Raw genomic sequence first — 26545 nt, 5'->3', positions numbered from 1 at the left:
GGCCCCTTAAAGTTCCATAAAATGCTAGCCGGGTGCCACATGCGCTACCAGAATTTGGGGTGCCTTACAGTTTCACCACGGGCTTATTACTAAATCCCCGATATTAATAAGCCCAAGAGGGTTGTTGCCTAATATTTAGAGAAGAATTCTAAATACCGGCACAGATAAACGAGGCAGCATGGTACGTTTTAAGCTTTTATTTAGTGAGAAAGATGCATAGGAGAATGAGAACTTTCTTTAAGAGAGCGAGGTGAATAGGGGTTCATACCAAGCACCAGGAACCAGCCACATGGACAAGCAGCTAGGCCAGGAAACCTAAAGCACATGGCCCAAAGGCCATGTGCCCTGGAGGAGCAGGGCTACAGCAAGCCCTGTCCTGGCAAGAGGCCAGGGAAGAAGAGCAGGCCAGGCTTTTAACCCACTTCCAAAGGGGAGTGGTTAATTAACCTGATTGGCTGGTGGGCACCCAGGTGTGGCCAGGTAGGGGAATGAGGCCACTCAGAGGCATGGGAAAGGCATCAGATAGGGGCATGAGGCCACACAGGGGCGTGGTGAAGGCGTGGTCTTCCAGTTCACTAATCCAATCAACTTTAACCTGTATGCCTGCCTACTTCAGAAAGATATCTTTATGAATATGTTACATTCAGCATTGCTTATCTGGAGAATATATTCTTACACAAACATAAACATGTGAAACATAAATGTGAATGTATACATTCAGCCTTCCCCTCTCCAGGAAACTGTTAGTTGGAAAACTACTGTTTTCTGAAAGAGAAAGAGAGAAAGGGAGAGGGAGAGGGAGAGGGAGAGGGAGAGGGAGAGGGAGAGGGAGAGGGAGAGGGAGAGAGAGAGAGAGAGAGAGAGAGAGAAAGTAACATTTCCTTGTCTGCTCTCTAGCATCCAAAAACACAGTGCTTGCTGTGCATCAGAGAGTGAGAAGCACAACAAATAACTTGCTAAAGACATGTTAAAACTGCTCAAGTGCTATCTTTATCATTTTATTTAAAATGTGGTGAACAGTGGAAGTCGCTTGTTTGTTTTGTTGACCCTGATGAGACCTTAGAATGCAGAACAGGAAGAAAATGTGAGCTTGGTCAGTCTTCTGTCTCTAAAAAGGATTTTACAACCTTCACCATACAGGAGTAGAATGCAAGTGCCATATTATTAATTACTCATGGATGCGTTTGTCTGTGGCTACCCCAAAAATGATTTTTTAAATCATTTTGAAAACAATTACGCAGGGAGTAAAATACTATGCTGGCTAAAATCAAATAGTAGGAATCTCATTTTCTTTCCTCAATAAATGGTTTTCTCAAGGAAAATAGGAGAAGGGGTAGGTGTCAGGGGTCAGTAGGTTAAGCCCCAGCCTGGGACACCTACATCCCATATCACAGTGCTGCTTTGAGATCCAGCTACTCCACTTCCGATGCAGCTTCCTGCTTATACACCTGGGAGGAAGCCAATAATGGTCTCAGTACTTGGGACCCTGCCACCCACCTAGGGCATCTGGATGGAGTTTCTGGCTCCTGGCTTAGGCCTGGCCCACCAATAGCTGTGACCATCTGGGGAGTGAACCAGCAGATGCAAGATCTCTCTTTCCTTATGTTACTCCTTCTTTGTCACTGTTTCAGAGAAAAATAAAATAAATCTTAGAAAAATAGAAAATTTGAGAAGTCTGTTAAAAATTTTATGCTATTATATTGTTCTGGTAATTAAACAAAAAAGAAAGATACAAGCTATTATTATTACTATTGGCCTGGGTGACTTTTTCTGTATGTGACAAAAAAATTGAAAAAAAAATTTTCCCCTGCCTTCATGCCATGTGTAAGAAACATTTAGAGGAGTGGACATGATGCACATCCATAGTACAAATGGAAATACCATATCTGCATGCCTGTGAGTTAACAAAGTATACTTAACAGTTTACCCATTCAACTTTGGCTACAGTAAGACTTCTCAAAACATATACGAGGAGCGTGTAGAATGGCTGCTCACATGGCTGATGCAACAGTTTGCTCAGAATCAAGGAAAGGACTGAATGGATTGTGTGCACTTAGGTCCCAACCTCATTTGCAAATGGTCCAGTTCAGTGTCTTACAAGCTGCAAGGAGTTGTCGGGGGATGGTTACTCCTCACTTCCACATCAGTTGGGTAGAGAAATTTTCACTTTCTTTACCTCATGTGCTTTTGGCAACATGATGGATGTCTGAATAATATTCCTCCTTAGTCTGTTATTGATGTTCTCTCAAGATTTATGAAATAGACTGCTTTGGAGACCATTTGCCCCATCTCTTCCTCATAGTTACTTACAATTCCTGCTGCAATGGCAAGACCACAGCATCTAAGTACCCTAGTATTAGGAATATTCCATACAACCATGGGAGTGCTGCAGAATCAGGAGATGTGCAGTGGTAATAAATTTGAACTTCAACCTGATGAATATTGACGGATATTCATTTTCAATCTGTGAGGTAAATATTACATAAGTCCTAGGAGATGAAGCAGGCATTGGGAGATTTTAACAGGTAAGCAAACTTCCTGAGAGTGCAATATCTGATCTTGCTGATCCTGCTGGAAATTTCTTGCTTACTTCATGCTGTGAACGACGTTAGATACACCTTCTTTATTTTTCTGTCAGAGGTGGCTGGCATAGTTTTACTGACTAGCACCTTTTCTTGGATATTATTAATATCATAACTTTTGGGCCAAAGGATATCCATGACAAATTCTATATGCAAAGTACTATACAAGAGCATTCATGAAATCATCCAAGCCCTATTGCTGATACCAATCTTGCTGCTTACTCTCTGTCTTCTCATTGTATAATTTGATTATACTGGCATTAAATATCAGGGAAAAATGGCAGATGAGATTGGCAAGAAACACACTTCTGCTTTATTAAGTGCTTTATCAAGTGTCAGGATCTTCAGGATAGAAGTTTGTATGACAAAGTAGTTACGTGGCTCGCTCTGTCTCGTTCTCTCTCTCTCTCTTGATCTCTCTCTCTCTCTTTTGCTCTCTCTCTTGATCTCTTACTCTCTCCTTCTCCCTCTTTTCCTTCTTTGCCCCGCCCCTCCAGTCTGTTGGGTTTACCCACCAATAAACCCTTTTCCTTAAAAAAAAAAAAAAAGACAAAGTAGTTGATCCCACAAACAATCTTGAGCCCAGTATACATCATTTATTCTATTTGTTTCATTTGATGATAGAATGGAAGCCTCTTCAAACACAACAGGGAAAGCAGAGTGCTTGATCAATTTCTTCAAACACATCAAAGAAGACATTTTACTGTCGCCAGCCTGTATGTCAGTCTGTTTTTGCTATGTCACAAAATATCCCAAATCTTAGTGCTCTGATATGACAATTAATTTGTATTCAGTTCTGTGGACCAGCTATCTTGGCTCAGATCAACTGGGATGCCTCTGCTATGCTCGGTGGTGCCACATCTATGCTCAGCTAGCAGTGGAAAACAGAGCCCTTTCTGTAGAAGACATGTCAGGGGGGGGGGGTGGCTGTTACCAGCAATAATGGAGATGCATGGGCATAACCTTGCATCATGTAGCAGGCTCACTCGGACTGGTTCACATGGCAGTAGTCACATGGTGGTCATGTGCAGCCAGTGAGGACAGCACTGCTTGAACCTCATCTTGTGCTATGCTTGGTAACATCTCTTTGGTGAAATGCAAGTGATGTGGTTAAACCTCTACTCTCAGGGTAGAAAACTGATTCCACCTCTTAATGGAACAGCCCCTGGTCACCCTGCAAAGAAATGTGTGTACAAAGGACCAAGAACCATAGTGACACAGCACATGGATTTCACTCATGGTGTCATAATGGCCCATCTGTTTGACCAGGGACAAGTTCCTAAATCTCTCTGTATGGAAAAATTCCCTCATATTAAAATATATATTTTAATAGGATTCTCCTCATAAGGAAGTTTTAACACAAAGGAATTGCTTTTTATTGTTCTTTGAAGAGCACCTGGTGCATACAAAAGTTTAGATAACTATATGTTATCTTAGCAATTAAAATAACTAATCTAAGTTATCATTGCTCTGGCCATTGTGGCCATTTGGGGAGTAAACCAGCAGGTAGAAAACCTCTCTCTCTCTCTCTCTCTCTCTCTCTTTTTGTAACTCTGTCTTTCAAATAAATAGAATAAATCTTTTTAAAAATGTTCACAATCATCTTCCCTCATGTGAATGCAAGCTGCACAAATGTGTCCAACCTCTGTTTGTCTCTTTATGACCTGGACTAGTGTCCTGTATGTAACAGATTGATAATGACTGCTTGATAAACTTAGGGAATGGGTGATCTATGTCTAGGTGCCTGATTGTCTCTGACCCGCATTATGTACCCTGACTTGGCTCTCAGCAAACGTGTGTTCAGTAAAGCAGACAGAGCTTATGCAGTTTGTCTGTTTACACTCACGCCATGGAGGTCACTAGTTACATTAGGGTTTTTTAAATTCAGAAGCAGTGAGCTAACACATCAAGCTGGACACGCTGCTTAAGATCCCAAGCAAACTCACATAGTACAGAAAAATACAATGGAAGTGCCTGGAAGCGGTGACTCAGTCAGGCCTCTTATTTGTGCTAATGAAGAGGAGCAGCGAGGCAGATGATCCGCAGAAACCGATCAGGAGAAATCATTTGCATTGAGCTCTGGGATGCATCACACACAGCCCTGAACTTGTAAACAAGTTATGTTCCAAAGGTCATCTATAAATGGGTTAGTTTGAACCTGGAATACATTTCCTAGGAAATAATACAGCTGATTTGTAGAGCTAACGATATTTGAAACCAAAATTACAGTTACAATAACCATTATACCATTTTAACAGAAAAACAGCCTTCCAGTTTCCAAGTCTTCCGGAAGCTGTCTTAACTGGCCACAAGTTTGCTTTCTCTCATTCGTCCCAGAAAAATAAAAACTCCTCCTCTGCCCCACTATCTGTAACCCAAAAGCAAAATCTCTGGGAGCTGCTCCAAAGGTGGGCAGTAAAGGGCGGTGGGGGGAGAACATGTCCTGGGGTGGTCACTCAGGCTCAGCAGTGCAGGTGCACCGGTGGCAAACAGGCACCATCGGAGCTGCTCTGGGCAGCTTTGTGAAGACACTCTTAGAATGGGAGCCGACTGGGAGCAGGCAGCCCCTGTCACTCAGGGACCCACCACTGGGGATGAGAGGCTTGTGGAACTAACAGGATGTTGCTCTATGCATCAAACTGAAGACCAATTTTACACTTGTACCCTAAGAATTAGAGAGAACACAGTTGGGATTTTGTGAAGGAGGAGGAGGTGTAGAAGGAGATGTAAGCAAGAGAGGACTGACTCATAAGAGAAAAAGTGTATGGTCATCCACATTCAAAACGCCAGCCAGTGGGTGTCTATACTATAGAATATTAATGGAGATAACAATAATTAGGGACTAAAAAAGCAGTTTCTGATCCAGATCTCTATTAATGTGCCTGAGAAGGCAGTGGAACATGGACCAATTACTTGGGCCACTGAAACCCATGTGGAAGACCAGGATGGAGTTACTGGATCCTGGATTTATCCTGAATCAAGTCTGGCTGCTGTGGCCATCTGGGGAGTAAAACAGGGGGTGGAAGCTCTGTGTGTGTGTGTGTCATTTGCCTTTCAAATAAATAAAAACAAATAAATCTTTAAAAGATAAAATGAAATCAGAACCACCATGATTTAAGCATTATTGAACAGCTAAACTATAATAATGGGCTGTAGAATATTTTAGAAACATAATATGAACCAATAAAATGTGTCCCAAACTACATGCAATATAATACTCTGTAAAAATAAGTTCAATGCAACTAAAACAATTAGTATTTTGCATATATAAATGCAGTAAAATCATATAAGATAAAGGAACAACAGATCTAGAGATCAGGTGACAGTTATCTGGGATGGGAGGAGAATGGAACTGAATTGAAAGACTACACAGTTAAGGGCAAGTTATTGTCAAGTACCTTATCTGGTCCGTGCTCCTCTCTATCCCTGTAATATGTATCTTCTTCTAGATATGTATTTACTTTATTTTACTTTATATACCTTGGCTCTTCCATATAAATCAAGTTACTACATCACGTACTTCTTTCTTATTCTAATTTGTTAACAAAGCTCCAAGCACAGACAAGGCATCCTACATGCAGTGGTCAGGATACCTGTCATAAGTAGGGGACATCTGAGTAAAGTTTGAAGGAGTTAGGGGAACTAGTGTTCAGGTCACACAAAGAAAAAGCATTCAATGAACTGGGAACAGGGCCAGGCTCTGTGGCATGGTAGATTAAGCCTGTGCCTATGGTGACAGCATCATATATGGGTGCTGGTTCGAGTCCCAGTTGCTCCACTTCTGATCCACCTCCGGGCTGATGACATGGGAAAGCAGTGGAAGACAGCCCAGTGCTTGGGCCTTTGCACCTGCGTGGGAGACCCAGAAGAAGCTCCTGGCTCTTGGCTTCGGATCAGCACAGTTCTAGCCACTGCAGACATTTGGGGAATGAACAGCAGATGGAAGGTTTCTCTCTCTCTCTGTCCCTTTGTCTTTCACTCTGCTTCTCAAATAAATAAATAAAATCTTAAAAAAAGAAAGAAAGAAATGGGAACAGCCACTGAAAAGGCCTTAAGGAGGAACTTTCGTGACATTTTAAGGAATGGCAATGAAGATAGCAAGTAGGCTTGAGTGGGCTGTGCTGGGGAGTGTGTGGTGGGTAGAAGGACATCAGCCTGAGTCTGCCACTGGGTGCACACAGGCATGTTTGTGGGGAGACAGAGACTGGAAGCCTGGAGCAGATCACCAAGAGTTGCAACATTATTAATGCAGTAGAAGACATACTCTGGCTTTTGTGTCCAGGAGACGGCTATGGGGTGAGAGGTAGGGTTGGAAATAACGAAGCAGAACTTCTTTAGGAGGCTCTTACCATAGTCTAACTGAGAAACAACAGGGGATAGTACAGAGTAGTAGTGATAGAGGTGCTGAAAAGTGGTCAAATTCCATAGGAAGTGAAGAAACAAAATGATGCCTAAGCATTGGCCTCGGCAAGTGCAAGAAGGGTGCTGCCATGGGCTGAGATGAGACAGAGAGGTCTGTGGGAGGGACGGACATTGTCAGGTGAGGTAGTCAAGGGTTCTGTCTAACAAGATTTGATAGATTTTTAAAAAATATATTGAGTGGACAATTCAAAGTAGGTAACATAATGATAGGTTCAGGGTTGAAGAAAGAAGGTGACCCGGGTTAAGACATAACATTGGGAATCTTCAGCACTGTAGATGGTATTTATAACAGTGGGCCCAAATGACATCCCCACATGCTACAATCCATTGCTCAAAGTTATCACTGGGAATTAAAAGAAAAATATCTGCTTTCATATCTATTTTTCAGATTGAAAAAATTTTTCACAATGAATTTTAGCTTCAATAACCCTTGACTGCTCTTCCCTATTATAAATACTTCATTCTGGTTTCTTTTCCATTTATACTGTTTTATTTATTTGTTACTATGAGTTATATTGCTTTTCAACTCTAAGTCTCATTGCCTATGGCCCTTTGAATGCTGTCAATGATTCACCCTGGTGAAATAAAACTTGATATTTAGAGCATAGTCCTGTTATCTGTTATTTTATTGTCCAATTCAAATTCCTTCCTCACCGGGAAGTAAGTTGCTTCATCTCTATTTAGAGTTGTAATTTGAACTCTGGAAAGAAACAAATCCTTCAAAGCCATTAGGGTGCTGACACATAATCTTACCAGCAAAGGGAAAGGCGGCACAGCCAATTGACTGTCTCCTATTTACTTAGTTTATTGATGCTGTATTAGTCTCAGGGAACTGCCATAGCATTTTATAGAAGAGGCTTTGTCATACTAATCTCACATCCTACACACGATCCCCAGAGCATTAAACGCTGTTTATCCTCCTGCAGATGCGTCAAAACACACAAGAAGGAGAATTTTTAAATGAAATAAGAGCTTGTTCAAACAGACTTTAAAGTTCCTGGTAGTAAACATCTGTTAAGGTTCCTTTGTATAAAATATTAGTATTTTCCAAAGATCATTTTCGGCTCCACAGTGAGATTTTTATACTGATTTCTGCCCCTCAGTACAGGCTCAAATTCTCCCACCAATAAGGCGTATTAGAGTATTACATATGGTTTTAGGATTTGGGTGGGATTTTATCCCCCAAGATACTTTTTAACACTGATGGCACTCTTAGGTCTCTGATATGTTAATATATCTTGATAAATACAACTTACAGTAATTTATGAAAGTGAATGTTGTTTATTAAAGGAATCAGCTCCCCTGATTATAGAGACTGAGAAACCCCACAATATGCCATCTGCAAGATGGAGAATCTGGAAAGCTGGTGCCACAATTCAGTCTGAGTCCAAAGGCCAGAGAACCTGGGCTACTGGTGGTACAGTCCAGGGCAGGGAATGACCAATATCCCAGCTCAAACAAGAGAGAAGGAGTCTATCCTTTGCTTGCCTAATCTATTGGGCCTTCCACAGATTGAATGATGCCTATCAGCATTGATGAAGGCAATTGTCTTAGTTCATCCATTCAAATGTTAATTTTTTCTATAAATACCTTTAAAGGCACACACAGAAATAATACTTTACCACCTATCTGTATCCTACTCTGATGCATAAAAATAACAATCACAATTAAAATATCAAATTTAAAGTCATTTGTCTGGGATTTGAAGTACTATGTTACATGTTATCCAACTGTTAAAAATAAAATAATACTGCAAGATAAACCATGGACATCATTATGATTGTCATTATGACGTCATTATAATAAAATAGACCAAAGTATAATTGCTTTTGCTTAACTTTCCAGAATGTTGATTTCATATTCATTTCTTCATTTCATCGTGTGTTTTATTTCCTTCAAATCAATGATCTTTGAACAGCTGAGCTGCTGCCATTGTCATGTAGTGGGAATTTGAAGAAAATGACTAGGATGATGTTATGAACAAAGAACTCTGAAGAATATTTACCCTTACAAAATCATTAAAAAAAAAAAAAGACATGGTTTTAGTAGTATCTTACTCTACCCCTAATATGTCACGGTCAACAGTGGTCTGACAATATTACACAGAAAATTCCAGAAATAAATAATCTCTGTTTTAATCTTAAGCCCCCATTCTCTGTATAACTTATCATCCTCACGTGTATTTATTTGTTGTCCTCAAGTCCATTGAAATAAAAGCTCCACGATGATGTGTCCTCTGCTTCTTGGAGCGCTGTGCCTCAAGGACCCAGAGCAGTGCCTGGCAGGCTGTAGTCACATAATTAACACCTGCTGACCGAGCATCACGGTGCATGAGGGAAAGCACCCAGGCAAGGCATCTCACGGACTCTTGCAGCACCACACAGTGAGCAGTGAGCGTGGTCCGAATGGCATCTGCATGACTTAGGAACTTTAGTTTGCTTGTTTTCTTTTAACATCTTATTTAGATAGTTCACATAACTGACAATTCAGTAACTTCAATGGAACAATATATTGGTTGTGAAGATATTCACAGAATTGTGAAGCCAACACCACTACCAACTTTAGAACATTTTCATCAGTCCCCAAAGAAACCCCGAACCCATCAGGTCAATCTCCAATTCTACAACCTCTACTAGTGAACTTTCTGCTTCAGTGGATTTGCTTACTTGGACATCCCACAGAAATGGACCAGTACAGTGTGGGATTCTTTATGGCTGACTCCTGTCACTTCACATGTGTGTTCAAGGCCCATCTATGTTACAGAGTGGATTAGCACTTCATTTGTCTTTAATGCTGAATACACTGTATTTCACTTACCTACTTACCAGTTAATAAAAATTTGAGATGTCTCCATTGGGGGGATATTATGAATACTGTCATAGTCCTGTACAAATTTTTATGTAGGTATCCAAATGGCTATCATTTTATATTTTTAAAATTTATTTGAGAGGCAAGGAGAAAGACAGAACAATACTGAGAGACAGATGGAAATTCAATCTGCTGGAATACTCAAAATGCACACAACGGCTGGGGCTTGCCAGGGGCTAGAGCCAGAATCCAGCACCCACATGGGATGCCACCACTGCAGGCGGTGGCCCTACCCACTATGACAGAGCACAGGCCCCTCATATTATTTGTTGACTTTAGGCTCATTCCTTGGTGAACTGATGGCAGAGAAATTGGAAATACTTACATGACAAAAAATATACTAATGAAGCTAGTCAAGAATCAATCAAAACTGGTCTTCATTAATGAGAAGAGAAGGGGCTGGCACTGTGGCTTAGCAGGTTAACGCCCTGGTCTGGAGCACCAGCATCCCATATGGGTGCCGGTTCGAGTCTCAGTTGCTCCACTTCTGATCCAGCTCTCTGGTATGGCCTGGGAAAGCAGAAGAAGATGGCTCAAGTCCTTGGGCCCCTGTACCCGCGTGGGAGATCCAGAAGAAGTTCCTGGCTCCTGGCTTTGGATCAGCGCAGCTCTGGTTGTTGCAGCCTGTTCGGGAGTGAACCATCAGATGGAAGACTTCTCTCTCTCTCTGCCTCTCCTCTCTCTGTGTAACTCTGACTTTCAAATAAATAAATAAATCTTTTTAAAAAAATGAGATGAGAGCACTGGATATTATGATCAGCATCAGGTCTTCTGGGAAAGATGGCCATGGTGGGTTTTCAACCTGAACAGTCTAGGAGACAATTAGGGGTAGCTGCCCAGCAGTCCTGGGGGAGAAAGGCCAGTGAGAAGCTGTGACTGCAGAGAAAAGCCCTTTCCAGAGGTACCTGTGGCCAGTCTCTCCCACACCCAATAATGCTCTGGCAAAGCTTCGACTCCAGTCTGCTCATAGACAAATGCAAGACTACTCTTACACATGCGCAGATGCAAAAGCTTTGTCTTTACATCTGTACACCTTCACTTCCATTTTTCACAAACTATCTTAAGAACCTTTCATGAAGTTGAAAAGATACACAGGCTATTGTATATAAACATGTTATGTTAAATATTAATGTTAATTTAATAATAAAGTGAACTAGAAATAGGAAGAATAAATGAGCTGGCAAAGCCTAGGTCCTCTTCTCAATTCTGCAGTGGTGGTTAATATTCAAGTTCTGGATTGTATTATTCCCAAAGAGGTCTTTTTACTCTAAAAATTTCTAGTTTGTCTTAGTAACATTTACAAAAGTGATCCATGGATCTGTGATAAAAGGATAGGAATGTGTAATAAGTGAAAAATTTACAATGTGTACTCAACCTATAATTTCCCAATCTTATGAATGAGAAAACCTGTTGATTCACATTTACTAATTAATAACAAATATAATTTTCCAAAATAAGAAACCTGAGCTATTTTTTGATCTAACACGGAATTATGATCACATATGAAAATTAATTACTATTTATCAAATATTTAGCTTGTTTTCCTTTTCTACCTTTTACCTGAAATGATTAATGACTTCACTCTGTTACTATGAAAAGGGACATTCAATACGGACATGCTATGGGACCCTTGCAAACATGACGAAAGATGGCATGAGACAATGGAAGCACAGAAGGATAAAAGGAACCTTGATTATGAACAACAAACTCAGAGCATTGCATTAAACAACCTACTCCTCAGAGACTTGACATATAAACCACTTAGGATTAGATTTTCTGTAAAATTAAGCCAGAAGCTTTATATAGACAGGATCAATAGAGTTAGATTGATCTCATGGTTGGCTCTTGGATGTTATTCAAGCAGCTGAAATTTGATGGAGATATCATAACACACAAAGTGTCTGTCACCTCATTTGTTGTTTCTGATCGTTTTGGACACTGTGCTTCTTTGCTGTCTTTTTAACTTTTCCTGGCACTCCTGGTCTCCTCTGTGGTGACCGCAATTGTCTACACCTGCTTTTGGTGATTCCCCCTGTCTTCCCCACCAGAACATAAGCCACAGAGGCCACAAACCCTGTGCATCCTACAAGCAATAGCAACACACCAGGCATACAATAGAGCTTTCAAATACTGTGTGAATGAATGGTTCTGTCTGGAAATCAGAAATGATGGCATTGTCTGTATTTATGGTTAATTAAACTGATTCACCTGGGATGCAATTATAGAGGATGTGTTTCATATCATACCCTAGCATGTAATTTATTATTTTTTACTTTATTTTTTGCCAGGCAGAGTTAGACAGTGAGAGAGAGAGACAGAGAGAGAGTTATAGACAGTGAGAGAGAGACAGAGAGAAAGGTCTTCCTTCACTCCCCTAATGGCCGCTACAGCCAGAGCTGTGCTGATCCGAAGCCAGGAGCCAGTACTTCCTCCCGGTCTCCCATGCGGGTGCAGGGACCCAAGCACTTGGGCCATCTTCCACTGCCCTCCCGAGCCACAGCAGAGAGCTGGACTGAAAGAGGAGCAACTGGGACAGAATCCAGTGCCCCAACCGGGACTAGAACCCGGGATGCCGGCGCCGAAGGTGGGGGATTAGCCAAGTGAGCCACGGCACCAGCCCATAGCATGTAATTTAAAAGTAGGGGAAGCAGAATTTTTCAGGAATAAAGTCTGAAAAAATAAGTTGCAATTTTGAGAAAAATAGGCAATTTAAGATCCCTACGTATGTCACTTCCTCACTAAACAATGAGCATTCCCAGCCTTATTGTGAAGAGTAGGTAGAACTGTACACGTGGAGGCAGAGTAAGCACTCAAGGTTCTTTTATGTCTTTGTTTTTGTTTTGTGGCTTTTAGCACGTGTATGCATTTAAATACCATTTCCCTAATCCAACAATGCCACAAGGAGTTAGCTTTACCATTTTGGTAATTGTGAAGAGATTGAGCCACTGGTTCAAGGACATAATACAAGCAACTGGTACAGTGTATTTTATCCCTGTCCACACAACTCCAAAGTGGGCTCTGTTTGACCACATCACTCTGTGAATAGACAAGCTCTGGCCAAGGTGACACATGCAGTAGCAGAAGCACTACTTCATCTCAAAGAAAGTAATTTCTCCTCTAAATTTACAGTTGAATTAGTGCAATCATCTGTGTTACCCAGAAACTTTATGTAACAAAAATACAGATATGTATTTTCAATAAATTAAAACAATGCAAGAAGGCTGAAAAATGTTTCATTACTCCACCTCTCTCATCTGATTACCTTGATGTCAGCTTATAGCTGTTTCTTGGAGGCATAGTACCAACTTAATAAAACTGGGAGCTGTCATTACAAATGTGTTAGTTTTTCAGATTTAAGTAGCAATGAGGTATACTTTTTATCCACTAAAATAATATCTTCACTGTTACCTGAGAGTTTGTGCTTGCAATAATTTGAATAACTCAAGTGTATGATTTGCTGGTGCGGGAAAACTCAAAGGTGGTTAATTGCATCAACATTTTACGTGAGAAGCATCTTCTTTATAGCCCTTGAATACCATCAAGAAGGGGCTAAGTGCAATCTGAATATTCTTTTTGCAGTTCTATGACAACAATGGTTGTTCTTTCATCAGTTCATGCAAAACCCCAAAGTGAAGAAAATAAAACACAAATTTTGAATCTTTATGTAAACAACCAGATGTACAGTCTGCAAGGAAGGCATCTTTGAAAAACAAAAACCTTTGTCCAGACTTTTACATCATGTAAAAAATCTTCCTCCAAACATTATGAAAAATGAGACAAATATTCTTTCCAAGAGACACAAAATTGTTTTTGGATAACCCAGCCATGAAATCTGCTATGATCAGTAAATGGAAAATGGCCTTGTATATTTTTCACAGGAACCCAAGTCTGCACAAGTACTTATCAATTAAAACGTTATGCCAATAGTTCTCTGATATCCCTACAATAGGTAACAAAATATGTTGTCTGGCCGGCGCCGCGGCTCACTAGGCTAATCCTCCACCTTGCGGCGCCGGCACACCGGGTTCTAGTCCCGGTCGGGGCACCGATCCTGTCCCGGTTGCCCCTCTTCCAGGCCAGCTCTCTGCTGTGGCCAGGGAGTGCAGTGGAGGATGGCCCAAGTGCTTGGGCCCTGCACCCCATGGGAGACCAGGATAAGCACCTGGCTCCTGCCATCGGAACAGCGCGGTGCGCCGGCCGCAGCGCGCTACCACGGCGGCCATTGGAGGGTGAACCAACGGCAAAGGAAGACCTTTCTCTCTGTCTCTCTCTCTCTCACTGTCCACTCTGCCTGTCAAAAAAAAAAAATGTTGTCTATAAATAAACAAAATCAACTGATAATCCCATCTAAAGTACTAGTTACAATGTTTTAAAAACTTTGAGTTTATACATTATGTAAATTTCAATTCTCTCAACTTCAGAGCATAAAACCAGCATATGTAAACTTCAAAAGCTTTTCTCTGTATCCCAAACTTCATATTTCCCTAATTCTTGAAATTTGTAACATTAAAACTGCCTCTTCCCACAGACCAAAAGTCCTTTGTTTCTTTTTGGTGTTGCTTTCAAGTTTTTTGAAATAATACTCTCTTCTACCTTACTCCAATTAATCCCTTTCTGTTTATTTCTATCCACTACATTCCATACGCTGTATCCACCACTTCACTGAAGCTGATCTCGCTAAAGTCACTATTGTTCTCCAACTTGTAATCTAAAGTTCATTTCAGATGCCTACAACGTATCAAGTGCTAATGGAAAGCACTAGTTCTGACTATATTTTTACAGGCAAGAGGATGTTCTGAGTGAAAGATGAAATACCTAGCAAGCTTCATAGTATGAGTGGACATTTGAGATATACAACCACATGAAATCAAGAGAACTATTTCAAGCTGGTCAATGAAGTTGACTCTTCCTTGCCGCATGGACCTTTGTATATACTAGTTTAACACTTACACAATTACACTGTAATTATTTGTTGTAAGAGTTTCCCTTCACTCTGAAATAGCCTGAGCAATCTTTCTCACTGTTTCTTCCTTGTGCATATCACAGCGTCAAACAGAGTGGACACTTAATTTTTTTTCTGGATAAAATTAAGGAAGAGTCAAAGGTATTTAGGGGATCTATGAGAAAATTGTGGCCAAATAGTGGTGACATTACAAATATTAGGCTGAAAAACCAAAGAGAATCTTGGACTGAAATATTGGAGAACATTAGTCACTTTAGCAAGATCAATTTAGTGAAGTGATGGATATAGAAGCTGGAACATAGTAAATAAGAAGTCACCTCACACCTGTTAGCGTGGCTATTATCAGAAATACAAGAGATCCCAAGAGACAAGTATTGGCAATGTAGTAAACAAAAGGGAACCCTTGTACACTGCATTATTGGTGAAAAGGAAATTGGTAGAGCTGCAATAGAAAGTGGTATGGGGGCCAGTGTTGTGGCATAGCAGGTAAAGCTGCCACCTGCAACACTGGCACCCCATATGCGATCTGGTTCATGTCCCAGCTGCTCCACTTCTAATCTAGCTCCCTGCTAATGGCCTGGGAAAAGCAGTGGAAGATGGCCCAAGTGTTTGGGCCTCTGCCACCCAAGTGGGAAACCTGGAGGATGCTCCTAGCTCCTGGCTTTGGCCTGGCCCAGCCCTGGCCAGTACAGCTGTCTGGGAAAGTGAACCAGCAGATGGAAGACTTCTCCCTGTGTTTACCTCCCTCTCTCTGTAATTCTGACTTTCAAATAAATAAATAAATCATTAAAAGAAAACAGTATGGACATTCCTCAGAAAGTTAAAAATACAACTACTATATGATCCAGCAATATCACTATTGGTTATATATCCAATGGGATTAAGATCGGTATATTGAAGAGATACCAGCACTCCCACAATCACTGCAGCATTATTCACAACAGCCAAGCTATGGAAAAAATCGAAGTGTCCATCAACCAAAGAATGGTCAAAGAAAAGGTGGCATCATCAACAGACTGTTATATAAATCTAGGCTTCTATATTACTCAACCATAGGAAAGAAACCCTGCCATTTATGACAACACGGATAAACCTGGAAAGTTTTAGGTTAAGAAGAAAAAGCCATGGCAACAGAAAGACAACTCACACATGACCTCACTTACATGAAGAATCCACAGGTCAACTCACAAAAGCAGTGAATAGAATGCTGGCTACGGTAGAGGAACTGTGGAGGTTGTATTCTCAGGATACAAACTTTCATTCACTAGACAAATAAGTTCTAGAGATAAATAGCATGGTGACTACACTTAATAATACTGTACTGTACACCTGAAATTTGCTGACAGAATTGATCTTGTATGTTCTCCCCTCGGAAGAAGTCATGACTATGTAAGATGATGGAGGTCTTTAAAAGCTTGATATGGTAATCATTTCACAGGCCTTTGCATTTCTATCATCATTTTGTACACTTTTAAAGTATATACTTTTGATTGTCAAATAGACCTCAGGAAAACCCACAGTAACCTCTCTGGCATATATCTTCTATTGATTGACATAAATAAATTTCACGTAATACATAAATGTTTATCAACATTGACAATATCAGTTATATGCAGAGTATGAGACATGTTCTTACAGAAAAATAATTTGATGATAAAAATTAAAATGTGTCATATAAACCCACCTCCAGAATCTACCTGAAGTCAGTAATGTGTGTGTCCACAATGATATAAAATAACCTCCATACATACAGTGAAATTGTCATTCTGTGGCTATGAATGGAGAGCATATCAAAGGTTTCTGTGGGGCTGGCACCGTGGCTCACTTGGTTAATCCTCTGCCTGCGGTGCTGGCATCTCATATGGGCGCCGAGTTCTGGTCCCGATTGCTCCTCTTCCAGTCGAGCTCTCTGCTGTGGCCCGGGAGTGCAGTGGAGGATGGCCCAAGTGCTTGGGCCCTGCACCCGCGTGGGAGACCAGGAAGAAGCACCTGGCTCCTGACTTCGGATAAGCGTAGCACCGGCTGTGGTGGCCATTTGGGGAGTGAACCAACAGAAGGAAGACCTTTCTCTCTGTCTCTCTATCTATAACTCTACCTGTCAAATAAAAAAATTTTTTTAAAAAGGTTTCTGTGGTTCTGTGAAGAGAATTTCCAGGAAACCACAGAGAATGTTAAGAGGGGAGGGTCAATGTCTACAGCTTGGTGTCACCTGATTGTCCCCAGAGACTGCCTCATCTCGAGGGACACAATTTCCAAAGAAACAAACAGGACAACTCTCTCTGGAGATGCTAGAGGATTCTACCCACGTACCTTCATCTCCCACAAGTCAAAGGTTCGCACCCCTGTTGTCTCTGCCTGTGCATTCCAGAGTCTACAGGCATGGACTTCTGAGAAGATGTGTTTCAGTGGAGGCCTTAAAAAGGAATCCAGGAGGCAGGAGCTCAGAGGGCGGGGGCAGGCAGGAGGCATACCCTGTGGATTGTGCTGCATGGAGTTGGTGGACAGCACTCAGAGGCCTCGTGAAATCTCAGTTGGGAGAACAGTGGGACTGAGGACCTCAGTGGCACACAAGAGCAGCCAGATACGTAAATGTCACATGTGTTGGGGGTCCCTTAGCATGCAAATGCAATCACCTAAATTCTAATAGTGTTTACCTCTAAGCAGGAGAGGTGACTTGGAAGGGGAAGGGAAACACATTTTGCTATAGATCTCTGTCCAGAATTGATTTAGAATATTTTGTACTATTTTAATACAACTATATGTTTAAAAGAAAATTGCATGAAATTTTGTACATACAGATGCATAAAGGCAGGGACGATTAGAAGGACTCTAATTATAAAGTTGTTATATCTAAAACTCAATCTGCTGTATTACTCATCACCCTGTCTGTTTTCTAGGTTACCAGCATCGTCACAGAACCAACCTCCAAAAATAAAATCCTGGTGACATTCTCACTCCCCCTCCCCCACTTCTGTCTCTCTCGCATGCCGCAAATAGCCATGAGCCATGAGCTTTCAATCAAACACTGAAGGATCAAAGGAGACATTTGCAAAGCCAGACCAGCTCCCAGCCCCAGCAGAGCGAAAGGGGCAAACGTGCCTGCACATCTAAAGCCGTAAGTCACTCAAAAAGGAATGGTGGAGCCGAGAAAAATCCAGAGGCTTCACTATTTCTCTCAATGTCTCAGTTTTCCTGACTGTAAAGTGGCCCCAAAAGTAGTGTCTGACCCAGAGACTGGAGAAACAGAGGTTACACACCCCAGTGTCCAGAGGAAAATCTGTCCTGACAACCACTGGTGTCCAGTGTATTTCAACAATGACAGCACAACCACAGCCATTACAAGCCGGATGATGGATTTCTGATAGTGCCCCAAGTCCTTTTTCCAACTGCTTTATACCTACACACACCCACACACCTGGGCATCAGAATACAGAATGTTAATTATTTTCAGTCTACAGATTAGGAAATGAGGCCGTGGGGCATTAAGTATGTTGGTCAAGGACAAGCAGCTACTGAGTGGTGGAGCCAAGAATCCACCCTGGTTGGGTCTGACATCAAGCCTGGATGCTGAATGGGCCTGGCTCCTCCAGTTAGCTATTGTAGCACAGCTGACTGGCATTAGCTAAGCTCTATGCCAAGGTACCTGGGAACGGGCCAGTGAGGTTGAATTCTCAACCCTGGAAAGGTAAGAACCAGAACCTGGCATCTGTTGATCTCTCAGAGATTCTCACTAAGCCCTAGGATTTGGGAGATGTTTACTGCTCTAACACATGCGATAAGGGACCTGCTCTATGCCCTTGCAATTGTTGTCATTTTATCTGTATGGGAAGAGTGGTGAACAACTTGCACTTCAAAGCCATGCACTTTCTGAAATTGAATCCATCTTCACCATTTCCTAAAGACATCCCTTTACTGCTGTGGGCCTTAGTTTTCTCGTCTGCTAACAGGGCCCAAGAGTAATCTCTACCCATATTGTTGATGCGATGTTTGTATATCAGTAAATTGAGTTCTAGCATTAAGCAACACATTTTATACATTTTGCTTAATAACTGGTGATTAGAATTATTTTTAAGCTTTGTACAGTTATTCACTCTTCTAAGGTGGTGACATCTACTGTCAAGGTTTCTTGTACTACACAGAAATTCTTTAAATGTATGTATGTATATATATATATATATATATGTATATATATATACATGTTTATAAAACTAGATAATAAATTCTTCAGGGGTAAGGAAGCAGTGCTCCCTCTGTGTTGCTATAACTCAACGCAGCTACTAAGAACACAGTAAGTGCCTTCTAAACTATGGTGGCATACTGAGTGAATAAAATGTGGTAGGATATTCCTTCTACTTATTTACTCCAAACCTACTTATCTTTTAGAACCAGCTCACATTCTCCTGGTAATTCCAATTTTCATCAGATTACTGTGCTATCCAATCTTTACTTTTGTTTAGACATATCATTCTACATCTTTAAATGATTGGAGTTAGCTAATCTGTAAAGCCCTCTTTAAACATAGGTATGATCTATACTATAAAAATCACTCTTAATTGAAGGCTAGATGGCTTGATCCCCACAATAGCTGGTAGTTTCCACTCCCTTCAACTCTAGCTCAAGTTATATGTCTGTTCCTCAGGAGAGACTTCAATACCTTCAGACCAGGGTGGAATCTGCATGTTCTCTCACTGCAAGCTGTGCCATTAACAATGACATTAATTACTTGTTTAAGGTTCATTGTGCCCCTTGCCATGCAGGCTTCCTGAGGCAGAGGACTTCTTTGACTTCCTATTTGCCTTTCTTTTTTTAACTCTTAAAATTTTCACTTATTTTAAAGGCAGAGCAAGAAGACAGAGAAATCGTCCATCTTTTGGTTTACTCTCCCACAAAGAGCCAGCGTTAGGCCAGGCTGAAGCCAGGAGACTGGAACTCCATTCAGGACTCCCGTGTGTGAGGCAGAGATTCGAGCACTTGAGTCATCAGCTGTTGCCTCCAAAGATTTGCATTAGTAGGGAGCTGGATTGAAAGAAGAAGCAGGACTGGAAACTATTACATGATGTGTGTCCCAAGCACTGACTTAGCTGCTGTGCTACAACACCTGTATTGACCTCCTATTTTCTTGCTATTTTTGAGTCCGGTTCAGACCCTGCAAACAGGGATGTCCAATACATCATTGTTGAATAAATGCTCCCGGGGTAAATGTATTTTTCTTCCCTCTGCTTATAGCACCACCAACAAAATACTGTTGTTAATAGTGGTTGCAACAATGCCTTGGCAAGTGACAACTTTCAGGTTTTGTTTTGGTTTTTCATCAGAATGCTGAGTGTAGGAAGAGTTTGGACTATCTATTACCTTTAAGAACTCTGCCTTATCACTATATATAATTTTTAAAGATTATATTTATTTACTTTGACAAGGAGGGGGGGGGATCTTCCATCTCCTGGCTTACTCCTCAAATGGGCACACAGGTGGCGTTGGGACAAGTCAAAGCCAGGAGCCTGAAATCTCCCTTGTGGTTGGCAGGGGCCCATGTATTTGGGCCACATTCCTTTGTATTCCTAAGCACATTAGCAGGTAGCTGGTTTGAAAGAAGAACAGCCAAGATTGGAACAGGTGTTCCATAAGGTTTGTAAGCAGAGGCCTAACCTGCTGTACCATAACACCAGCCCAGTATCCATATTTCAAAGAAATGCTTCCAATAATGGGATGCTTCCAATATGTGGAAAATAAGACTTCTCTCTTGAGCAAGTCCATGTAGTCACTCATATCAGCAAATAAGGCACATTGTAATTTAAGGTGTTGACAGATTCCCTAGGAAACTCAGTATTTTTCTTAACCTGCTAAATAGAGCTTCTATAATTAAAAAATAAGGAGGGAGGAAAGGAAGTATGGTTATCGTCTTAGAATCTTAGAATTGTAGCTAGGAAATACATGATCTCTTTATCTTAATATTTTTTAAAAAAAATTAAAAATAACATTATCATTGTTTCTTTCATAGTCAAAAATACTGTCCTCCACTATTTTAAAATACAATATTTGCAGAGAACATTTTATGCTGGGAGAGTGCATAGGAGACTGTCTATTGGTCATCCATCTATGTATCTATTGAGAAGCCCATCTAAACTCTATTCCAAAGAATGATGTGGGAAAAGATTCAAGAATACAGTTAAGATTAGTTTATTTCAATCTGCTCCAATTCATTCTGCAATTTAGAAATGATCTATTACCACGTGGACAGTAATTCAATTGCATTAGCAGCTAGGTTTAGTATTTAGAAATGGAATACTCCAACCAAAGCATATTATAGTTTTCAGAATCAAGTATGAAAATGATTTTGAAAGATAATCAATATAGTGAATAAATAAAGCTTAGCTGGAGAAAAAAGGTTCCCAGAAATGCATTAATCTCAGAAATGTAACAGAAATAGCCAATTAAATGTACATAATCAAGTTCTACAAAGAAAAATTAACAGATGGCTAAAGTATGTTTCTATTAAAGCCCTGATTTAAATGAGTGCTTTTAGTCAATCATCTCTTTCTAACAACAGGATAAGAATATCGAATTTTCTCATTCTGTGTTTGTTTCACTGTATTTTATATACAATAATTAGAAACAAACAAAATAAAAATATACAAGGAGTCCTGCTCACCCTTCTGTTTGTAAGTGGAAGCATTGCTCTCTTTCTCTGGAAATTCTGATTGTGTCACATCCTTTGAACAGATCTGTCTCTTCCCTTCCAAGGTTTGGGGGGATGACAGAAAGCCAAGACCCAAGATTCTGAAGGAATCTAGTGAAGCAGTAGTCTGAGTTGTAACGAAAATGAATTATTATGGAAAAGGATTCTGAAATGACAGAATAGGAATAGGAATAATAGGAATAGGAGTGGACTCATTGTTTCGTAAAGTGATTATAGCCAAGGAAAGAAAATCAGAGCCAGGTGTTCAGTTGAGAGGACTCCAAGTGCATCTCTTTTGTGTTCCTGGTTAGTCCGAACACCTCCATTGGGTTGTCCGGTTTTATAATTTATGGAAAATTGTGCAGGAGGCTGGGGATGGCTGCTGGGATCTGGGAGAGAATGAAGCTTGTGGAGAGGACTCACATTGGGCATAGCCGCTCAGTCGTTGGTCATTCAAACCTGTGAAATATCCTCCCTCAGTAAGAGGAGCTACTAATATGCAGGGCCATCTGGGATCATCTCCTGGCAAGATAACATCGCTTGCCACACTACACCTTGCTGGTAAAGGAAAAAGACCTAAGCCAAGTGCCAGCTGGCCAGGGCACTGCCACCGCTGCTCTCTCCTTTATCTTCTTGGCACTTCTTGGCAGGAACTAAGGCACTTGCTCTGGTTATGAAGGCCCAATACATGTAGAACGGTCATCTCCCATATCACAAAGGCGTTTGCTGTGTTTTTTATTAGTGGCACTAAATAGATCTGAAGCAAACTTTTAAAAGAGACTTTTGACCTCTGATGACACATTTTAACTGGCTATTTATACTGTCTTTCACAGCATACCTATCTTCTTCCTATATCAAATATTTGATTTAATCATATGTGCCAGCTTTGATTTTTAGTAATCTTTATCTTAAAATTAGCAATTTGTTTTTTAAAGATTTATTTATTTATTTATTTTAAAGTCAGAGTTACACAGAAAGAGGAGAGGCAGAGAGAGAGAGAGAGAGAGAGAGAGAGAGAGAGAGAGAGAGGTCTTCCATCCACTGGTTCACTCTCCAGTTGCCCACAATGGCCCAAGCTGCGCCAATCCAAAGCCAGGAGCCAGGAGCTTCCTCCGGGTCTCCCATGCTTTCCCAGGCCATAGTGCAGAGCTGGATCAGAAGAGGAACAGCCAGGACTAGAACCGGTGCCCATATGTGGTGCCAGTGCTTCAGGCTAGGGCGTTAACCCCCTACACCACAGTGCCGGCCCCAGCAATTTATTTGTTATGAGCTTTCATTCTGTTGATTGAAATTAAGTTTTGTCTGGATTTCATTTTAACACAGAGAATAATTCACATTTTACCTTCACTAGACTTTCCACCATTATCCATATTGGTGCAGCCTGTGCATTAACAAGCACTGTGCTCTTAAGCTGACATGCTCCTTCTCCGGAGGCAGAGACCATTCTTTGATGGCTTTTCTTGAGTCTGGTTTTTAAAGGGACACAGAGAAACTTACATCCAACAATTTTCAAGAAATACTGCACTCTGAGATAAAAACATATTCCATGTAAATAATAAATAGATATACAATTGAGATAAGACTAAAGAAACCCTGAATTGAATTGAATTTCTTTTATAAGTTCATATCAATATGGAGCTTTTTTATACTTTTTCTTTGCTCTTTTCTTCTAAATTCTGCTACAGTTTTGCTAAAAATATACATAAAATTTAAATTACTTAATTGTGATAATTCCTCTCCTACATAGTCTCAATTGATGCAGGCTAAATTGCAAAGGTGGTATGCCTATTTTCTTTATGCTCATAGAAACCTCCTCTTGATACTTTCAATTTGCACCAAGGTGATTTCTTGACACTGAATACTTTGTCTGAAAACCTGGATGAAGAGCCATAGAGAAATGCACATTCGATCAAACACAGTGGAGAGTAAGGTTGTGGAAAACTGGTGATTTGTTTCTATGCTTGTAGGACCAGAGCCTGAGAACTGAGATGCAGCAGAGTGATGGAGAAGCAAGCTAGGATGATGTATGAGGTGTATCAGTATGTACACAAGCAATGCCAAGATAACAAGGTGGGCAGAGTTAACAGGGAAGGTGTGAAGACGGAGGCTGGATGATGAGAATAAAGATCATGTTGCTCACTAGAGATGATCTGGCAACCAGGGAACATTGAAAGATAAACAGGCAGAGTTTGAGGTGCAAAAACGTACTGAGAAAGCAACAACATAAATTCCCCTTAGTAATCTTACAAGGATTTTAACAGGTAATAACTAGTAAAAGAATTTCTAGCTGAGGGAGTAGCAATAGCAAATCTGTAAAATGTGCATAACCCACTCACACAACAGAAAAATGTCAAAACTACTGGAATCTAAACAAAATAGGGTCCAGAAAGTTAGCAAAAAGTCATATTGGGAGAGATACTACATTCCACATGAAGGAAAGTTTCTTACACATGAAGCTAGAGACCGTCAAAACTTTACTCCAGAAGGATGGAATAGCCATCACTGATACTTATTTTGGGAAATATGCTTTGCAAATTGTGGCAGGTCAACAGGGGAGGGAAGAGCCTGGGGTCAGAATCACAGTAAAGTTTCAGTATGGTAGACCAGGAGGAGCAGCTAAGTGCCAGGGCAGTGGGAATGGGAAAGTGGCAATGAATGCAGTGACAAAAACAGTAATAACTATTTATCACCATTCAGTTTCTTCATAATAAGTAAGCTTAACTCGTGAAGAGCTGTGTCTGTTTTTACTTCCTCAGGTCCTGCAGAGAGACTGTAAAGCTGTATAGTTCTGCACGCATTCCTACAGACTTGCTTCTAAGGAACTCGACTTCTGGAAGGAACTGGCCATGCAGGAGACACAGACTTGGCAATGACCGGAACTGCTCCAGCTCACAAAACGAATTTGTTAGATAGGATAGGCAGAGTCTTCCAGACCCTGGACAGGCAGGGCCTGCAGTACGCCCCTCATAAGCAGGAAGCAGTTAGAGAAGAGATGATTCGACGTCCATCAACTCCCCTTGGGATTAAGGGATGGAGTCTCTGAGAGGGAAATGAAGTAGGCAGACATACAGGTTAAAATCGATTAGGTTTGTGAGCTGGAAGACCATGCCTTCGCCACGCCCCTGTGTGACCTCATGCCCCAACCTGGCCACTCCTTAGCGCCCACCAGCCAATCAGGTTAATTAACCACTCCCCTTTGGAAGAGGGTTAAAAGCCTGGGACACAGTGTGTCCGCTCTCTTCTTTTCCCTGGCCTCTAGCCAAGGAGGGTACTGGCTGTAGTCCTGCACTTCCAGGGTGTGTGGCCTTCGGGCCACCCACCCTAGGCTTTCTGGCCTAGATGCTCCTCCACGTGGCTGGTTTCTGATACTTGGTATGAACCCATATTTACCCCTCTCTCTCTTAGATAAAGCTCTCACTCTCCTATGCATCTTTCTCACTAAATAAAAGCCTAAAATGTAAAAAAAAAAAAAAAAAAAAAAAAAGTAAGCTTAAGGAGCACATACAATGTCCAGGATCTACTTTAGATTCATTAATTCATTGAAACCTCTCACCAACTCTGTTTTACATAATATTATTATTGTGATTGACGAATGAGTAAAATACGGCACAAAGAAGTTAAGAACTAGTCCATATTCACACAGCTAATAATATTTCAGAGGCAGAAGACAGAGTAGGAAAAATACACATTGAATGGCAGCTTTGTGGTGCAATGACAGCATCCTGTATCGGATTGCTGAACCAAATCCTGGCTGCTCTGATTCCCATCCAACTCCCTGATAATGCACCTGAGAAAGTAGTGGAAGATGGCCCAAGGGTCTGGGCACCTGGCACCCATGCAGGAGATCTGGATGGAGTTCTAGGCTCCTGGCTTCAGCCATTTAGGGAGTGAACCAGAAGATGGAAAATCTCTTTCTCTTTGTGTCTCCTTCTCTGTCACTTTGCCTTTCAAGTAAATAAAATAAATCTTTAAAAGTGATACAAACTTCGAGGTGCAATGACTTTGAACAGCCTTTGTCTCAAATGTTGAGGAATAGTTTTTTTTCATGCAAATTGTTGAACTCTTTACTTTTTAGAGTTGATCTTTTATGTATAAAGTTAATTGAAAATGGATCTTAGTGGAGAATGGGTCTGGGAATGGGAGAGGAAGGAAGAAGGGTGGGAGGAAGGGTAGGAGTGTTGGGTGGGAGGGTGGTTTGGTGGGAAGAATCACTATATTCCTAAGTTGTACTTACAAAATGCACTGTTTATATTACTTGAATAGGAGGTTTCTTTGGAGAAAAAAAATGATATGTATTGAGATTAAGGTCTCTATGAGTTTCTTATGTTCCTAATTTAGAGAAACTGATATACTTGCTCATATTGTCTCTAACTCTCTTTATCTCTAACTAACTTAACAAGAATGTATCTTTTGTGTTCATGGAAGATTGAGATGGTATTGCTTCTCAAGGTAAAGTGTTGATAGTTTTGCTTGCATGACCCATAAGAATGAAACTGACATCTTATGATTTGACTATTGTTGACAGCCCTTATCTACACACCTGTGGAATAGTGGTCTTTCTACTTTTTATTTGTTGAACACTATGGCTGGTGGTACATTAAGCCTGTAATTATAAAGTAAGTTGAAAGTATGAATTGCAGGAAAGTAAAGGAAAAAAACTAAAGGGAGGAACAAGGAGGGACTGAGGGAGGGAAGAAGAGTGGAGTGAGGGAAGTATGGTTATCCTCTTAGAATTGTATCTATGATTATGGACATCTGTTCTCTTTATATTAATAAGAACAATTTTCCAAAGGATTTAGGTCTTCTAAGCTCAGGGCTCCTCGACTATGAAACAAGTTCACTTTGTGTACAACATACAACGTCGACCTGGGTTTTCTCTGCAACACATCCCTGGGACTAAGGAGACAAAGGGAACCTTACTGAACATGAGGCTTGTACTGACTGCTATGCCGTGGGTAACAAAGTCCCTTTCCTCAGACTCCAGAGTTCTATGTCTTCTGCCTGAAACCACGAAACGGTAGCCAGCCAACATGT

This window comes from Lepus europaeus, chromosome 14 (assembly GCF_033115175.1).
Source record: "Lepus europaeus isolate LE1 chromosome 14, mLepTim1.pri, whole genome shotgun sequence".
Lineage (NCBI taxonomy): Eukaryota > Metazoa > Chordata > Mammalia > Lagomorpha > Leporidae > Lepus > Lepus europaeus.
This window is presented reverse-complemented; position numbering follows the sequence as displayed.